Source organism: Hyposmocoma kahamanoa, unplaced genomic scaffold (genome assembly GCF_003589595.1).
Source record: "Hyposmocoma kahamanoa isolate Upper Pololo Valley unplaced genomic scaffold, ASM358959v1 64, whole genome shotgun sequence".
NCBI lineage: Eukaryota > Metazoa > Arthropoda > Insecta > Lepidoptera > Cosmopterigidae > Hyposmocoma > Hyposmocoma kahamanoa.
Window position 1 is genome coordinate 12373335 of NW_020653852.1, and position 21036 is coordinate 12394370.

Below are 21036 nucleotides of genomic sequence, written 5' to 3' on the forward strand. Positions count from 1 at the left end.
CGTATGTGGGAACCTTTGGGGATACTTGTGTAGGTACGCCATGCATTTGCGGAGCGAAACTATTACCAAGGTCGTTCCAGTCTACATCTACCTCCAGGCATTTGACAGCGTTTGGCACTAAAGCTTTCACCATACAGAATAGCTACTGATATTTGTAATTGTATAGCGAACTTCCTGGGACGGATCGATACGAATAGCTATTGGAGGTTATTCGTCCAGTCTGCTGGATATTAATGCCGGAATCCCGCAAGACTCCGTTCTCTCTGCGAGTCTCGATTTGTTTCACAATAACAATTTGCTGGTAATTCCTAGTCTTATGATACGCAGACAACACAGAAGCGGTGATGTCAACTTGGTCAAATTCAACGTTTTAAAGGAGGCCCTGAAAGAACCCAACTTTGTCTAATTCCATCTTTGTTAGGTACATCAATGTCGTTCTTCGATCACTTTGCGCCAAAAAGGGTTTGTATCTTGCTAGAAACAGCCTTTGATTAATCTACAGCCAAGAAATTACAAATAACAGTAGGTACTTTACGCTGGAGCAACTCTTTAGTCTTTCTTGTAGTCTGTGCAGATAATTATTTCATTATTAACTTGCGCCTTTCCCTGGATACGATGTGGGATTTCAATTCATATTGTAGATCCATCAATTCGCACCAAGCGTTTTATGTCTACGTTGAAATGCGTGTAGCTACGGACTTACCATCTTCCTTTTACTTTCACTTAGAAGACGTTGTGAGCAAACGTAAGCCTACCTTTCTTATAAAAGATCATTCTACAATACCCACGCTTTCTTTGTAACTGTTCCGAACCAACCTAAGACGTATTAAGAAATAAAATTTGAAACTGAAATTATGAACGAAAACGCATGGAAAAAATGAACACTAGATTATTTTATTTAAAAAATGGTTTTTAATCTTAAAAATATTTCCACGTACAAACGATCAAAGTTGATAATAATAATAATAAAGTAAAATAAAAATAAAGTTGATTCCACGAATGCCAATTGACGAAGGTCTCGACTAACTTACCCTCGTTATACCATAGGTAAATAGTCAATATTGGTATTATTGTTCTGTAGTGGTGATCAGGTCAAAGCTAATGTAGTATAGGACGTACTACGGTAAGATTGACCAACGTCGTGAGGAAGGTGACCGGCAATGGTTGGATGTAGGCGGCAGAAGACCTGGAGAGCCAGCGTGCTCTGGTAAATACTTATGTCTAACAAGTATGCGTAAAATCCTATAGGCTAATGGTGACCAATACCATTATTATAAACGTGCAATTTGAGGATTGGACTCAAGTTACCCACAACACCATAAGTTTACTGATACTGCATTCATCAAATGATAACCAAATATTTATCTTCCAATATACATATCCGTAACTATTCTATTAACACTACGTCATATGTCGATGGCATATCGATATTGTGTCAACAGTGGAATCCGATACTTAGGAAACCGCTCGTAAATCGATTTTGCGAACAAATGTATTTGCTTTATCTTATCTTGACCATATATAACGTATGATATTGTCATGGGTCTACTACCATAATCAAACGCCCAAGTCCTACTATAAAAATTTTTAATCATTTACATACGGCACTTTGAAAAGTATTTTGCCAAAATAAAAATTTTACTTGCAAAAATTTGATGTTTTCAATTGACCGCACACAAGACGTGTGCGGTCAACCAAATTATTGTCGTGTAACAAAATAAGTAGTTTCACTGTGTCTGGCCAAACATGAAGTATTCAAATATGTTAAAGCCATATTGTACATTCACTCACTGTCACTTCAACAGACTAAGCTTTTTAGCAGCAGCAGCTCCTTGTGAAAGAGTTCGTCCAGGGAAGTACTGCCACCTTACCAATTTCTGCCGCCAAGCAGTAAAGTTAGCATTACTGCGTTCCGGCTTAGAAGGGTAAGGGTGCGTTCCCACTATGTCGTGACGACAGGTAGTCGTTCAGTTTACAGTGTCGTGGCTTGTATATTTAAATGAAGTTGTTCACATATAGAACGACACGATTAACTGTCATACACGATTTTTTGTCGTTACGACGAAAGAATGTCGTTATAATAGGAAGAGTTAGAAGGACAGTCATCAAACAATAAATAAAACGTCACGATAAAAACGTGACGACAGATAGTCGCAGCTACTATTGTCGTCACGATTTATTTATCGTTGTCTATACGTGTTCTGCTCCCCACTCTCCCCTCTCGTACCCCGCTCCCTCAGCTCGCTTTGCACTAGCGTTGACTCGTAGCCAAAGATGGGCCCGGGTTTTAACCCGGCGCTTTGTTAACGCCGGTTTTAAATCGGACCGAAACTCAATAATGCCCGAAATCGAAGACAAAATCTACTTACAACTAAATATTTTTTGTGAATTGAGTTTTGTTCAAATTTAATTATACATATTATTACAAAATATTAAATTCTTAAGTAGTCCCAAAATTTTCCCTTATCAGATTTCAGTTCATCTATAAACGTTTGACATAATCCTAATGGTTTTTTTTTAATAACATTAGATGTACCCAAAACTTTCGTTTCTCCGTTTGATTCCTCTTCCGCCTTTTTAAAAAGTAATACATTATTATATTTCCATCCACTACACACGGGAGCGAAAATGCTACTGCCTTCCAAAAGAATATACAAGCAACTGCAGTGCATCAAACGATTCTGCCGTGAATCGATAAATTGTCGTCACGATCTAGTGGGAACAGCTAGACATGATAGTCGTTCAACATTAAAATAATCGTCCACGACACAGCCACAACAGATAGTCGTGATATGGGAACAGGCTAGCGCGACAGTCGTCCAACGATAAATAAAACGTCATGACATGGTGGCAACGCGCCCTAAGGGTGCTGGTGAAATTACAGGCACCCGGGATTTGTCAACCAGTGGCAGTGCCCCTCAGATCTTTACGATTTAAAGCTCTGAGTGGGCACTGCAACTGGTATGGACAGGCGTGTTGCTTATCATCAAGCGCACGACTTGTTCGTCCCGTCACTTGACATTATAAAAAAAAGTTAAACACTGTAACTACAGTGAATTTTGTTATTATGACCTTCAACTACATTATGGTTAGAACTTTTTGTTATACTGTGTAATTTTAATTACGATTTCCAGCTTTGACACTGTCCCATTGTCATTTTTGGGACTTTCGAATATAAAGGCTTTATTATTATTGATACAAAGTGGCAACAACCGTTTAAACTATGGGGTTTAAACCAAGGACAAAGATTCGCCGATCCGTACCTTGATTGGCAGTGTGGTAGCCACGCTGGGACAACAGTCGCTGGTTCGAGTCCAATCGGGTCGAAGGAAGTTTTCTTTGTGTTTGTTCGATCTTAGTATCAATAATAATAACAAATTAGGTAAGTATTTTTACATAAAAATTGATGAATATCGTTCTAGTAAAAATATCATGATATTCAATAAAAATATATAAAGGTAAAGCCCCAAAGGTAAAGTTGATGTCCGAAAAAAAACCGACGAATTTTAAAAATTATGTTTGTATGTAATGAGAAAATTAAATATTAATTTTAAGAAAATCATTTTTATACATCGTTTAAGTAACACCCAAACGTATATTCACACCTGTTATTTTTTTCACTGCGTAGTCCAATTTTCCTCATTATCATTTCGCGGAAAACTAAATACATACAAATATCTTATAATTGCTTTTCAAACACGACACAAATTGGCAATATTTTTATCAAATGAAACCCTCAACATTTTTTATCAAAACGTTCGAGATTTTTGTTTCGCATGTCAAAAACTTATACCTATGTTTAAAATTACTTGAGTTTTTAAAGTATTTTTTGTCAATTTAATACACATTAGTGTTATCAAAAAAAGGGGCACCCAAGGCGCACTATTAGGTCCGAATCCGAAATCAGCGATTTATGTGCCAAACTACCTTCTAAAGGCGCGTGCTAGTCAGGTGGGACAGAATGTAACAATATCGATGTTCAGCCTTCTTTAATATAATTTCAATACTACGATACAGTATAGATATGTTGAGTGTGTGCGTTTAGTATTGAAAAGTGTAGGTACTGTTAAGCTAAAATTCTTAGAGGCAATGTTTGTTTCTGTCACTAGAATATATTTTCGCTTTTATAATTTGGAAGACTATTGTATTCCTTTTTACGAACAATAACAATAACGCACACACTCATATCCTGGCACTAGGGAAAATTCTATGTCGCTGGTGCCATGGACGCAATCACAGACAACCACAAATTATACTCAAACTCACGAGAGAAACAAATGTAGGTCATACAAATATTTCTTCCGACCCGGGAATTTAACTCGGGACCTCTGCGTGGCAGATCAGAATGGTAGTACAGCTACGGAGGCAGTTTAACAACAACATTAACAATTTCTATTATGCATTTTCAAAGTAATCAAAAGAAACTAAATACCTATAACTTACAACTACATCCATTACATGGTCTCAAAGTATATAACAAACTAAGGGGAATACCCTGTAGTATGATTACCAGAGCAACTCAATTCACTCCGGGGCACTACCCAGGTTATTATCTAGGTGCGGTACAGTGCAAAGACGTGGACGTCCGGGGCGACCTCAGACATCATGTTTACGTACTTGGTACTTGGTGCAACGGGCTGGCATCCGCAACTCGACGACAAAGCGCCTATTTTGTAACTTCAATGCAATATACTGAAATTACTGTAATCATTTCTCCTCATATATTATATATGTATATGTATGTATGAGATATTGTATATGTATATACAATATCTCTTTCATATCCTTATGCAATATACCCTCGTCCTCGAGAAAGGTCAGTCATATACCCATTGTAAAAGGTATCAAAATATGTAAATTCTGGTAGCAACCTCTCGGCGCCAACAGATTGACTTTCTATACAACATTCAATCATTCACACGTCGTCAGTTTACCCAAGAAGTTTAAAATTTCTGTGATCACGTTCGATTTGCCATGTTTTTATTTTTATACATGATTTTTGTCTTTTTGTTTAGGTAATACAGTGACGACCTGTGATAAAGCGGAACTCTTTTGTATCCACACTGTCTACCACAGCAGGTAGCTACTCTCTTCGAGTCATCTGTTATTTCCCCTTTGAACTATAGTATTTATTTTTATGTTGTAATAAGACCGTCATTGTCATGTCAAAGAAAATGTCACAGAAAAAGAAGACTCACAAAAAAGTACTGTAGTAAGAAACCTAAAAAAGTAATCAGTTCATAAATAACCACCATCGACGTAAAATCTCAAAAGAAAATTCGTTTCCACATTGGAAATTTTAGATGGATACCTAAAAAAATTATGTGTAAAGCCTGCAGGAGTATCGCAAAGCAGCATTAGTAGTGAATTGACAATGTACACGTTTCCAACTATGTATAAGCAATTCTATCTTAAATTCCGATGACATCTTTTGATTTTGTTATGTTTGTCTGTTTCAATTATGTATTTGGTGCACTACTTTAATTAAGCTTCTAGTTTAAACTTTACATAAATACGACGTTTCCAATTTCATTAACGTTCTTTAGAATTCTAAATGTATAATCCTGTCATTTGCATTCTCAAATGTAACGAACAGGATCAGATCAGAAGAGGTCGAAAAGAAAGATGTTAGGATCATTCAATCGCGAACTGCGTCTAAGAGAATTTGTAAATGAAAACAGTACCTAAGAATGAAATTGTCCCTTAAAAAAATAATTGGATGTCGCAACTTTTTTGTCAGACAGCCCTAAAAGGAAGCCGCCAAGTCGAAAATGTTATCGTCACTTCGTAGTAAACATTCGAGAGTAAATAAAACGCATTTCCTGTTTCTCTGATGGCATAATCCTCGATAAATTATCTGATAAAGACGAAGGAAATACTATATACTGCAGGGGAGCCTGTAAGGGATTCTACCAGATATGAAAAATTTAGGAGACTATTCCTGGAAATTAAATATATTTTTGTATTTGATATCGTTTTCTAATATCCCTACTGGAAAATTATAGATTTCAGAATATTCTTTAATTGGAATCAAATAATGCAACACCAAATATTATTTAATATCGATGCAAAGGAAAAAATAGATACTTCCTACCTTTAACTCATCGAAGGCTGCACCTTAAGGCGTCGTGCCCAGGAAGCTTTCAGCGTTTCTCCTTTGGATGGTTAAGCTTATAATTTGGCGGAAGTAACTATCACCCAGCCTTCAACAAGAAGAACTGCTAGTTCATTGGCGAGGAGTGGGAACCTTGAACGGTGAAAACCTGGGAAACTTTAGTTTTACCGCAAAAAAAACACCAAGGTGAGACGTATTTGAATCTGTTGCCATTGCTGCTCTCTCAATCTTTGCGTGCCTACAGCTCCTACCTGGAAAATAGGGAGGGTACTGTACGTGCACCGGGGGTGGCTCACCAGAGGCACTAACCTGTTAAGAACCGGATAAAGTCAAGTGACAGAGGTCTGTGACAACATGTTTTACATTACTAATAAAATGTAACTTCGCTGCCCGTGTCTCGTCTCCTGTGCCTAGGATTGCGAGGCTCTCCCTAACTTACAGCACGGCAAACTATACCACCGCTATGAATTTACTAAAATTAATTATTATTTCAAATCTATGCATAATTTCGTCACAATGATATCCTACACCAACACTATGTCATTGTTCTTATTTACATTGCGTTCTTTCACAAGATCTGTCACTCAGTGTCGTGCAGAAATGGGTCAATAAATTAAAAATTGTTTTTAAATGTATACGTTCCTGTCATTCATGTCAGACTTTAGTAGTCATTTTGCAAGGAAATAGAAATGGAATAAATTATTTATATCAAGCAAATTGCTTTTATAGTCTGAAGGCGTATAGTGACATCACAGTGAAGCTTGGATTTTTATGGATATTTTGATCGCATAACATTCAATGGCGTCTACCGGCTTAAGACGTTTCAGTTCGGAGAATGAATGTCTACTATACTGGCGGTACGGGTTTGATTCATAGCTGGGTACATATACAGTTTAGTTTGTAGAATAGAATATTTTTGTAAGATATGCTACAATTACAATCGCACCTGATTTTGTGGTCGTAAGAATGGTGCGTGTTTGCGTAAAAAGTGTCCAAGCCTTTGTCGTCAGTTGTTTTCGCGGTGAAGGAAAAAATTTAATAAAACCGGAGGAGGATCACAAATTTTTTCTCCGAATAGGGCTCGCACCTGAGTCGTATTTCCTGTCGCGTGTTGTTATTTATTGAAATAAACCACGTAAAGTCTGTCTTTTTTGAAGACGGAGTAAAATGGCATTTGCAATGTTGCCAGTTTTCATGAAATTTCAAATACTTAGTTATGTAGTTGTTGACTACAGTTTTATCGATAGATTGTGAATGAAATAAAAATTTGACCGAAAATGTCTGAATTGTTGTAGGTTACCTCGTTCTAATGATTACTAATTGCATTATTGCCTTCTTCATTATTATTAGACAGTTGGCCTACTGGTATTAAAATCAATTTTTATTCATATATATTTTAATAAGAATAGGACGATTTGATTGTCTGTATTGAATTAAAATGAAGTCTTTAAAATATGTCTCCTCTTTGTATTTTTAATAGACATACTTCTAAATACAGTGTATGTATATATGAACTTTTTTTTTAAATTGGCAATTCAAAGGAATTGACAATTTTTGTAATTACGACGAGTTTTAGAGATTAGAGACGAATTATGGGCCGTTGATTGAATAACTTCGGCAACATGAGCGTGACCAACATTCAGTCGATAGACGACAGAATATTTATCGACTACAATCACTAGCTACTTGCAAGCGGGCAACACTAGTGCGCAATGGACTGTCATTTTAGTCCATATTCAAAAAAGGCAGACTGTAAGTACCATACATACCTATTGACGCGGGCGCGATTCGGAAGTAAAACTGTTCGCAATTGCTGCGGTCGCTCGTGTCTAGTCGCTTAGTGGAAAATGGCACTTAACGTCAACCATATGACAACATTTAATATAATATTTCAAATTTCAATATTTTATGCATTCATATTATTAGTGACGACCTCCACGAAAATATCGCCACGCTTAAAGCGTGAATTCGCCGAAAACGTCAATTTTAAAAGCGTCAAAACACACCCACGAAGTTTGTTAATTCGCTTACAGTGTCTTCTATGGTAGGGGGAAGTCAAGTAGAATTCTTTTTATGAATTAAATAGTTAGTATTGTTCAATCATTTTGGTGGAATGTTCTTTAAATATGTATTAACAATAATAATGAAAAGTAATAACTATTTGCTTTCGGTAGTAATCAAAACAAATAAAAACAAAATAATTTCGTAGCGACACTTTCGTGCACACTATGCAACTTTCTCGTATTATTGTTCTGGTCGCAACTTGTTGCGAATTTCGCTACAAGTTGTGGCGCTACTTTGTGGTCTTTTATAAATAAAATCATATATTTGTAATTGACGCTTGTAGCAATAAGCGAATTTGCTAGAAGCGTTGCAGCTTGTGGCCCTCGCGTTTGGTTTTAAACTGGGTGTTCTAAAAAGTGCCCCAGTTTGAATTCAGTTGCTCTAGTAGTAATAGTACAGGAAATTGTATAGTTTAGTAGCAGTAGAGCTATTTGTGAAAGAGCTCGCCCAGGGAAGTACTGCCACCTTACCTATTTCTGCTGTCATTTATTCAACTTATGGTCTCAGGATGACGGGCGCAGTGGCAGTGCCCTTCAGATCGTTGCGATTTAAAGCACTGAGTGGCACTGCAACCGTTATGGACAGGCGTGTAACTTACCGTCAGGCGCACGATTTGTTCGTCCCGTCACTTGATATTATAAAAAAATAAAAAAAGACCAGACAATTTGTGTGGTTGTCTGGCACATATTATGTATGGCAATACCAAGTTTAAAGTTAACGATTGATTATATTATATTGCTATAATGGTGATTGTTCGTTTTGTGTGGCAAGTGAAAACGCTTTACGTACAAGTTTAAAGCTCGACCGATAGACTTCACCATTAAAACATTCAACCATACTTCAACTAAGAATAATTTCTTTACCTAAAAGATTTTAGTTCGCCTGGGCGGCTAACTTTTAAAAAGATCTACAGCTTTCTTTTTCACTCTCTTATGCATAACATTCTAAAAACAATTATCTACTTTAGACGTTACTAGCATTATTTATTTTTATTCTTCCTCGCCTGTATTTACATCAAGGTTATTTTTCTTTCCTCGTCCAATCATGCTAAATAACATTCGGCTCACTCTAATTCCAAAACCATATTATTTAGACAATCTGCTTACCGGAAACTAAATCAACGCAAAATAAGCAAAACATACAAAGAACTAAAAATAGACAGCAACGCATTTAATACACATGGATAATATAGTTCGTTTATGGTGAAAGTAAAGCTATTATTGATAGATTACCAGAGGCCCGATTGATCAAAAAGCAATTTTCGAAGTCATATATCAAGTTTTATCGCCTTGCAGATTTATACTACAACATTTAAATAATTAATCAGTAAAGTTCTATAGCCTTCATGACACTAAAGAGCAGTATGTTCCAATTCAATAGATAGTCATTCTTATAATGGCCATGGTGTCTGGTAGTCTTAGCCAAGGATGGATTTAAAACCAGCATAGCTATACCCGTTCAGTTTTACTGTTAAAGCAACAATTTGTTTCTTTGTTTATTAAAATAAATCATTTCGCACTCGTATTTATATAATCTATCTAGTAAGCATTTTAACCTGGTGTATCACCATCGGATGGGTATTACCGGCCAGTCAACTCGATCGATCGATCAATCAGTCAACTATGTTTTTGGTGCAAACTTTAGATCGATTTTATGAATCCGAGGCAATCTATCATCAAATCAAACACAGATCATGTTTCGATGTCACAACTTGCCTCTTATACTTAATAAACACCGGAGACTTATATTATATGATAGTGAGACAAGTAGGGTAACTCCATACAAACGTAGCAACGCGGCTTGTATGTGTGCACGCACGCTTCGCGCCTTGCACGGCGTACATTGTACTTGTACATTCCCATAATCTCGCGGTACTCACATTGTACACACACGGTACTGACGACACTCGCATTGCATAGCGAGAGTCGAGAGAGAGAGTAGAGATTATTATAATAATATTTCAATTATTTTTATTAGCGTTTACTCGGTTTTAAAAAATGACATCAAATACACGTGTTTAAGGTGGTTTGAATAAAAATTACTCAAATTCAGAATTGTTCTGCATTTCATTTTTATTTCGTAATCACACTCCCATAAAAAATAACAATACTTATATACTGCATTTAACAAAGTTACTTCAATATAACACGAGAATACTATGATGCGGGTCGCCCCATAGGAGCATAGTGTAATAAAATAAGTCGCCCAACTTATCTTATTACACTATACTATAATCATAGGAAGCAACGGCATTAAATTCACACACACTTCAATACACACTATAGTGTGTAAATATATAACTTTAAGAGCTCATTTTTACGATAGTGGCTTCTTCCAACACTCACTCCATTTGTGCTTTTGCTGGCGTAGTACGAACGAATACGAAACGCTAGTGTTTTTTTTTTTCGTGGCTACTACGTGACCCAGTTCTCTAAGCCACAACCACTTCGCTTTCGGTAACCGCATTTCTATTAAATCTAAAATCTGTAACCAATACAACCTATAGCCAACGACGGGTGGACGAGTTGGTATGAGTTATTGTCGCAGTGTTATCTGATTGACTGAGTAAAAACGACAGCAATAGAATTCCTTTAAAAGAAGAAAAACTGAACTATTTTGAAAATAGATAATAATGAAAAATGTTTCGGTCTAAGGTACACCTAGACCGAAATGTCACTTTGCATCGACTATTTGGGGTAATAATGCTATATTTCCGAACATTCTGTTGATGGGCTATTACATACGACTCAGCAGAAAATTGTTTTTGTTTTGGTAATTGGATACAGGTTATTTAGAGTTGTTCAATTTCGTTGATACCGTCAACCATTATTTTATGAGGAGCAAGTCGTGCACCTGGTGGTAATCGACACGCCTATCCATAACATCTGAGGGGCACTGCGCTCATCTCCCTGAGACATAAATTAACAAGACCTATGTGCCTGTAATTTCACCGGCACATTTACTTACCATTTAAAACCGGAACGCAGTAATGCTCACATTACTGCTTGGCGGCAGAAATAGGTAAGGTAGCAGTATTTCCCTAGACTAACACTTTTTCAAGAAGGTCTACTGCTACTAAACTTCTTCCCTCTACAGAAACCATTCAAAACTGTGTTAGTATAAACTTTTCCCATTTTATATATATGGCAAATAAAGTTTCTAATGGATTTCACTCCAATTCAAAATAAAGTATCTATTACCTACATATGAAACTCTTACACAAATCGAAAGATTTATTATTACTGTCACTTGTTTATAAATTTTAAGTCTACATAAAACATGGAAGCTACAGTTTTAAACGAATAATTTTCACATTTAGTTGTGGCCCACCGTAGTTATGAAAACTTTCACAACAACATTACTTATTAGTACTAATTATGTTCGAACATAAAATTGATTAAGTGTGGAGACTTATTGAAGATAAATTTCGCTGCATTCTTAATAAGGAACAGGGCATAAAATCCCTCCTTGTCTTCGGTGTATTCTTACACCTTAACCGTCTGTAAAATGCACAGAAAAGGACATTTCAAGATTCCACCTGAGAGACTAAAATTAGTCTCTCACGTTTCGCTACACTGGACGTTTTCTTTTTTTTATGATACCATGTGAGGAGACTAACAAATCGTGCGCCTGATAGTAAGCGACAAAAAAATACGCTATGTACCTAACCAAAGATAAAATCTTCCTTCACTAAACTATTTCTTTTTTGGAAATTTTATAATTTTCACCAAATATAGAGTATTTGGTGAATGTTATAATCCTGACAACACTTGACAATATCGGAAGAAGAATAAAAAAGTCATCAAGTTTCGAAACCTATAACTATTACTAATTATATAACAAACTAGTGGAGTATTATGATAGAAAATAGATGAATGTCATTATAGTAAAAAATCGTGATATTCAATAAAAATAAAAATAAAATCGTAAAGTTTTTGTTGTCTATTTTGTAGGTTCCACGTCATTCTCATTAAATATATTGTATATACATTAACCCAGCTTTAAATACGCAGTGACCCTGCGCTTAAATACGGGAATAAAGCATCTCTTGTCATGAATCGGGATTATGCTTGTTATGTAACAAACACGTTTACGATGGGTATACAATTTCCAGATTTTTATAGAGTAATATTTTATAAATTCTTGCAAAAAAGCTGCGGTAATTAGTGGTAGATTGGGTGACTTGCAACAAGGTTAGATGAATGATCCCTGGTGGACTGTGTTAAGTCTCGTCGCTTAAAAGTATTTTTAATTCTCTAAAAGGTCAACACATTTTCCCTCAAAGACAAAAAATAACAACATAGCTAGGGTGCCTGGTGGGGGGCCTGCGTTGGTGGTGGTGTCGTTAATTCGTAGTCTTATGTTACGTTACGTTGTCCTCCCATTTACACAACATAATTATTTTACGTTACGGACGGCAGCAGTTTGCTCTTGAGGCGATATTCAACCAAAATTGTATACCTTGTAATGTAATACGTTTTTTAAAGTACGTTAATACATTTTTTTTGTTGTCAAATATTATGGACTGTGAATGTCCGAAATAAATGGTTATTTTTCTTATTAATTTTCGATAATCATCACGTAGGTTCAAGTTAACCATTTTTGGAAGATAAAAAATTCAGAATGGACATTTTCCGAAAAAGTCACAAAATTTTTTCAATGAATATTGGGCTTGTGATGTTTTTGTTATGATTTTTTATAAAATCAAATCATTTATTTCTTTATGAGACCAAGTTATAAAGGCATTGCAAGAATGAACTTTGAATCACTGTGATCCACCTTGCGGCATACAAAGACCGCATAGTTTTTATGTAATTTTCATGCCTTTTTTAAGTACACTACAATCATACAATCCAAGTAGTCGGAACTTAACGCTAATAAAACATAATAACAATAATAAAATATGACAATAAAAGATTAATAACTTTGTCTAATTAAAAAAAAATAGAACCCATGAAACTCCGAAATGCAAATTTTATAAGAAATCTTCAATAATTGATTTGATATTAAGTATTGGTTGATCGAGCTAGTTTTCGTAACTTAATTTCATACAGCACCTTATTTCATGAGGCAATGGAAAAATTGACTTTATGATATATTATGGTAGTCGAGAAAGAAAAAGTATGACTAAAAGAAAATCATTTTTACAGGAGAAACAAGATCAACATGGACAAGTATTGTTTCTGAAAAAGTAAAAACGTTTTTCAATAAACGTTAGATTTGTCAGGTTGCCACCCTCAAACGACAATGTAGGTTGATATACTACACACTACACAATACTATTGTTACCCTTTCGCTCTAGTTCTTTTAGAAATGCCAAAGATTGCTTCGAAGATATTGCTGTTAGTTTAGCAATAGCAAGGTCTATTGCGCCTTATATTTGTTAGGATTGGATCCGATAGATTGTTTTCAATATTGTAATTTACTAACTTTTTAAAAGTGTTTATCTTCACCTCTCCCTCACTGACCCAATACTGTATTGTATGCGAATAAAAAAACATAAACTGTCAAACGTAGAGTCTGATGATGTATGGGAAACGTCGCCGACATTAATATAGCATTTGTCCAGCAGAAACGCTGGACAGTTAGTTGCTGTTAATGCGAGGTATTTCAACGCGAGCTTAGATTTTAGAAGATGAGGTGTGGGGGGTCGCGTCCTCTCGCGTCCCGCAATCCGCGCGCTGGTAATTCATATAAATAAAACAGGCGAAGAAAATTTTACACAGATCCGTCGTCGAGAAGCGCTCAATGGTGATTGACGGAGCAGCGAGTGGCGCGGGCGGCGTATCGTTAAACCGCTAGGCAATTTGTAAATTTTGGGATAAATGTAAATTTTAAAAAAAACTATAGGGCTTCAGTTAAAAACAAATACTCTGTAGTAATTGAAGAGAAATACCTCGATATAAAAATTTGCACAAAGTTAGATATTTTGTTCTTAAATTATTTGCTTTACACTTTTATTTTAGCCTATTTGTATCGGATAAAGTACATCGTAGCATAAAACGAATTAGCACGTAGTTACTTTAGACAATATCCTTATGCGTGTCGCATATTTTCTATAAAACCGTTATTTAATAGTAAATGCCTAAACCATTTGATCTAGCAAAACAGTTTTTCCCGCTTTTCCTCCGGTGATTCGTTTTTAGACCAATTTAAAAACTGAATCCCAAAGTCTCTCTGAAAGATAAGTTTAAAAATATAGCACAGGCGTCACAGTTCATTTATATAACAATAAAATTCATATACTTTTGTAAAAATACTCTACTACTTTGTTATTATTATTGATACAAAGATCGAACAAACATAAAGAAAAGGAAAAAGAAAATACAAGATAGTGCCCATAAGATCTTTGCGATTTAAAGCTCTGAGTGGCACTGCAACTGTTATGGATAGGCGTGTCGCTTACCACCAGGTACTTACAGGTACCAGGGACTTGTTCGTGCCGTAACTTGGTATTACAAAAAAAAACAAAGAGCGGGAACATGGAGAAATTTGTAAGATCCGCTGACTAAATCGGTTGGTAACTAGCTCAGTTGTTAAGAACTGTACCCACGGTAAAGTAACAGACACGGGTTCGAGTCCAGTCGGATTAAAGGAACATTTCTGTTTTTTATAATACTAAGTGACGGGACTAACGAATCGTGCAGTTACAGTGCCACTGAGAGCTTTAATTCACAAAGATCTGACACTGTCACTGCCACTGCGTTCGACACCATGGGACCCAAGTCCCGTGTACCTGTAATTTCACCAGCACCCTTAACCCTTCGAGACTGAAACGCAACAATGTTCACATTACAGATTGGCGGCAGAGATAGGTAAGGTGGCAGTACTTCCCTGGACAAACTTTTTCACAAGGAGCTATATTGCTACAAAAATTTTCATTTAACAAAATTGTCTATGCTTATTCAAATTTATCTTAATATAATAAGTAAAATAAAATTTATATCAAGAAAACCTGTTTATTTAAAGAAAAATAACAATAGATACCTATTTACCTATAGATAGCTATTTAAGAAAATAGATCCGGACCTAACTTCAATCCACATGGCGAGAAATTTAAACTGCTTAGCTCCAATTTCTTGCAACCAATATACTATAAAATATTCTAATTTTGAAAAAAGAGTTTCGCATAATTAAGGTAAACTAGGTGATAGACCGTGTTCCCAATACAAAGATTCAAAGTCGAACCGCATCACGAAGCTAAAGTGGAGCTAGACAGGGCACCTGATACGGAGACAAAATGACAAATGGCGTAAGGCAATAACTGAGTGGCGTCCAAGGACTGGGTACAGGAACGTCAGACGTCCAGCGGCGTGATGGGCGGACGACATCGCAGGAATTGCGGGGCAAACCTGGATGAGATTAGCACGAGACCGTGGGGAGTGGCACAGAAACTTGGAGGCCAGGCTGTATATGATGTAAATGATGTTGTAACAGCTAGTCAGCACAAACCAGAAAGGAAATGCATAAAAAAAACCAGAGAGAAAAGTTAGCTCTGCTGCGTTCGTTACCGTGATCTCCTCAACGATAACTGAAACGCATAGTATGAAAGTCCTCGTCAAAACGAATAATATGAACCCAAACACAATAAAACTGCTGTACACAGTTGAGGACTTCCTCTCAACTGTCTGACATTAGATCAGATCTAGGTTACCATAACATTTTCCTTTTATTAGAATTACATTATGTGCCAAGTTTTATTGAAATCGATTAACGGGAAGTGGACGAAATTCAATAAACTCGATTCATCCCCTAATTTGCTACTCTTAAAAGTGGAATAACTTTTCAAATTTAAATGAGACCACTACTGAGGTATATAAGTTCACAAATGTTGAAGTAATCGCGTAACACACACACAAACTAGAATTGAGAACGTCTTCCTTTCTTTTTTGGAAAAGGTAAAAAAAATCGAAAATGACTCATTGGGAATCGATCCCAATACCTCCTACAGATACAAGAGGCGTAAAAAGTAAAGTTTCAAGGTGTTATAAATTATAATATTTATGGTTCTACGAAGCACTAATTCATATTTCGTCTACGACTGATTCTCCTTAGTTATACGTACATAGTTTAGTGTTACCATATAATAAAATACATTTACATTGACTTTACCCTTTTATGAAAATTGAGCTAAAAAGAATACGTTGCGGGTGGTTAATCCGTAGGTATAATTTATGCAGCGTCAGGTAGACTTTTCGATTAAAAAAGCACGTAATAAATTTTTCATATCCTTCAAATTCGACACCTCCGTTATCGTTTCATGTATTTATTGATTTTCCAAAGTATCGTGGAAAACTTAAACCCTCTAAACCTACTTCTCTATCTATATAGCCCTTTGACGAAATATACATAAAATAAAAAAGGTAACAGGAAAATGGAAAAGGTCTGTTGACATTTTCGGTCAATATAGTGCTGGTGAAATTACCGACACATGGAACTTTACGGGTGCAGTGCCCCTCAGATCTTTAATTGCGATTTAAAGCTCTGAGTGGCACTGCAACTACTATGCATCGGCGTGTGGTTTACCATCAGGCGCACAACTTGTTCGTCTCGTCACTTTATTTTATAAATAAGAAAGAACAGTTTTGTTATAATTAGTAATACTTATAGAGACGAAATAAGGGCCATATATTCCTGGTAGCACATTAGCGATACAGCTCTTATAAATATCAACACTCGTTTGCACTGAAATATAGACAGGCCAACTAAGGAAATGTGTGTACGTCTCCGTATATTCCAAAAAAATATTTATTGTAATAAAGATAATATCTCTAACAATGCCGTGCTGTTCTATTCGGTGGTGTGGGAATAACAGCAAAACATCTAATTACAAAACAAACGGAATCACATTTCATCGATAACTAAATATGTAATTTTGCAATTATGGTCCATTATAGCAAAGCTCAAGTTAACTGGTCGATTTGAAGTGAAACAGTTGACGACATCCATTGACGACACCCGTCAATTGTTTCGAACTCGGGCTAGCCAATCGGAGCACAGTTGTCACGGTAATGATATGGCAGAATAGTTTTCTAACAAATTAAATGACATTTCGTCTCTATTTCTTGCTCAATAGATATATTTGTCAAATAAAAGATTTACCTATACCGAAGAAGAAGAATCAAAATCTGATTGATGATTTATTATATTTTATGACTACCTCGGCCTCCGTGATCAAGTGACTTGCATATCATGGTTTGCATGGTATAGCCATCTCTAATCGGATTCGATTCCTGGCCGGATCAATGTAGAAACTAAATATTCTATATTGTCTTGGGTGTGGGTGTTTGTGGTACCGTCGTTGTTTACGATTTCCATAACACAAGTGCTTCAGTTACTTATTTCAGGATCAGAGCAACATATATAATGTTGATATTTATTCATTTAGATTTATTTAGTAATGGTGTTGATCAAGTTAAGTGAATTATGATTGAGATACATTTTTTATCTGTTGTTTTTCTAAGAAAAATTATAACGTGCATTCTTTATTCTACTTATATATACACCAATATATAAATATAGATGCAATGACATATAAACATGTGAATATTTTATAGTATATCTTTTATTTAGGACTTTCCGATTTTTAGAACTGATATTGAAAAGAGATTATTTGAAAAAAAATAGACTAGCAGTAGAGTCCTTGTGAAAGAATTCGTCCATGAAAGTACTGCCACCTTACCTATTCTTGCCGCCAAGCAGTAATGTCAGTATTACTGCGTTCCGGTTTTGAAGCATAAGATTGCTAATGAAACTAAAGGCTAATAAACCAGTGAAATGACATACACATGAGATTTGTCTCTCAGATCTTTGCGAAAAAAAGATGCTTTACGATTTCGTACTTTGTTACGATAATGTACTTTTTTTACTTTAACATTATGACCATAAAGTTTGTTTAGTTGTTTCTCTTGTTGTCCTTGTTCCAAATGTATAAAGGCACTGAATTTACGCTCTATTCATGTACATATCGATGTAAATATACCAACTTTATTTTTAGCAAATTAAATTATCTGAATTCGTAACAGAATTCATTGACGAAAACTCAATATTAGTTTAATTTCGAAAATGCAATTATCGCACCGTTCGTCGAAAAGGTACCAAATCAAAATACTTAATAAACAATACTCTTCATCGCAACCGAGTAGGCGGCACGGTAGCATGGCACGTATACGCGAACGTTTACACAGAATAAATACAGAAGCACCTTTGACCAGATTAAATTAGATTGTTTACATTTATTTCAAACATTTTACTCATTTCAACTGTTGCACTGTAGCTTGTTTGCCAGTTTTAATTAGCAACTGTGAAACTTTTAATACAGTAGACAGACAATGCAAAGAGTGAGCTGCACGCATTTTTGTGCGTCTCTAAAACATTTACAAGTAATTATGCTTTAATTATTGTCTTTGCTATGGCTATGAATTAGATAGGAGAGAAATATCGCACACGAAACCTACGTAAGTACTGTCTTAAAATTATGGATTAAATAAAAGCTTTTAAAATTAAAACAAAATACTGTAATAATAATTAATTAATGATAGTTTAAGTATTATGTATAAATCAAAATAATCACATTATTCGCAATAAGTTATGTTTTCTCATTTCCACAATATTGAGTTAAACAGTATTTTGCTTCATGTTCAATGTGTGGAAAAGTTATGAAAAGTATCAAATTCTTGTTTAAGGAAATTCAACAATATGTCGTTCAATAAAACTTTAATAAATCATCACTTTAAATCTTTCAAAAAGATTAACGACGAAAAATTTAATTACACTGAGTCGTAATATCGTAAAAGCTATCTTTTAAACCAGATCAAATGTCAACAAATACGTACAAAATCCCAGACGCAGAAAATAATGTAAACATTGAGTAACATCGAAATTGTTAAACTTTTTTCGCTGAAACTTTGAATTTCAAAATTTCTTTTACTGATATCGGTACTCGATGTTTGTTAGCTTTACAAAACATAAATTTGCATGCAAAAAATTTGTTTACATTTTACACATAACGAGTTTTTGAAGATAAAAGGCTACTTACGATTGCTGTTGTTATCAAAGCAAACTTTGGATTTGAGGTGTCCAATTGATTTATGATTGGATGTTAAATTTAAGTACGTTTTTATTCGTAGATTGTTTTTCTTCGGTGCGCGCGCGTTCGTCACGTTCGTCGACACGGAGCGATCGCCACACGCGGCGGGTTTCAGTACACTGACTGCGAAGTCTAGGAACTCCTGCCGTACTTTCCGTACTCCAATGTCGAAACACACTGACAATGTATTAGTCAGTATCTTATCTCATATCTAACTGAAACCTTCAACAATCCCAAGATACACAGACTCCGAATTTCTATGTGTTTGCAAATTTGTTTTACTTAATTACGGTAAGCGAAGGACTTTTATTAGATACATTTTCTTGAATACAGACTAAGAGTACGTATACATTTACGTATTATACTTGTTATATGTTAATTTAGTTTAAATGTATATAGGTACATATTTTTTGACGACCTCGGTGGCCCAATGGCTTGCACTGTGGGCGCTGGATGAGGATATCCCGGTTTCGATATCCGATTGGAACGATTTGGGAAATGGACTTGTCTAAATTGGATCTGGCCTGGGTGTTATTGGTAGTGTAGTGTAGTATTTATGTGGTTGCCTGACACTTCCTTTTTTATATTTATTTTAAATATATTTACAATGATATTAATAATCATATAATTTAAGTTCTCGGACCGAACCATATTCTCATTTACAGTGTCATAAGGTAACATGGTTATGCATATTAATCAACGTCAAACACACTCCGTGAATGCCTATCCTATGATAAATGAAATTATGTAAATAGATTATTACACGTGACGTCAATAGGATCTACGTTCATATCATAAATATTTCGAAAACCGCATCAAATATACGAATGAAATGGTACGTCAAATATGTATAATATTCGAAATTGTTATTTCCAATGTTCTAAATATTTTTAACGCATGAATACATCGACATTCAATCTTGTGTTAATAGTCTTAATTTCGAATTCATCCTGATTTAAGGATCACTCGATAGATAGATATTTAACTAAAAGTAACATATTTTGTAATTATGAATATTTTGTTATTATTAAAATAGAACCTTTACCTCTCACCTACAGTTATGGAAACAGCAATTTCATCGATTGGAAAATAAAATAGACTACAAGCATTCAGAAATCATAAGTTCACAAGAAACGACAATGATTATTTTATTATTTAAGACTATGACGTCCACCTATAAAATGGTGCCTACATTAATTATCGTTTCGCTAAAAAGAACCTGCACCCACAGAAATCTATCGCCTAATTATTTAGAGGTTTTTAGAAGTTTTGAAATTAATTAATAAAGTAAGTGGTGTATCCACTTACTTTATTCATTAATTTCTCTAGTGATAAAGAATGTAACGAAAACGTATCTAAATTCATATTCGGCATTTTCATGTGAATTGGTGGAAACTTTTCTGTTAATTTCGTACTCGAAAAACTTTGACTGCACTACAAAAACAATGCAGTACACTTGTTTACAAAAACGTCGCGGAAAGTGACCTAAAAACCTATGTTTACTTTAAAAGTAAACCGTAAAATCTGTCCTTATTTTTGATGGAACCTCCCGGTCGGTTGAACTCAAAACAAAAAATTAGTTTCTTTGGAAAGAGTATCCTCTACTGTTATCACGACAAATTGAAGCGAACCTTAAAACTTGTATTGTCTTGTAAAACCCTTGTTGGAATACCCCGGTCGGTTGGTACACAGTAAAATAAATTTAATATCTTTGAACAGTTTCTCTGTTGATATCCAAAGGCATTGGTCTCTTTAATTTTATTCAAAG

The 21036-nt window shown here is 35.2% G+C and overlaps 1 protein-coding gene across 1 annotated transcript in view; it reads right to left on the reverse strand.

Annotated features, from left to right (window-relative positions):
* LOC113230706 (sex peptide receptor-like) overlaps positions 1-19373 on the reverse strand; it is an 81015-nt gene extending 61642 nt beyond the window's left edge. The window contains exon 1 of the mRNA XM_026464756.1: positions 19218-19373. The gene's annotated coding sequence lies outside the window, so the exon portion shown is untranslated. The remainder of the gene's footprint in view (positions 1-19217) is intronic.
* Positions 19374-21036: the final 1663 nt, after the last annotated feature.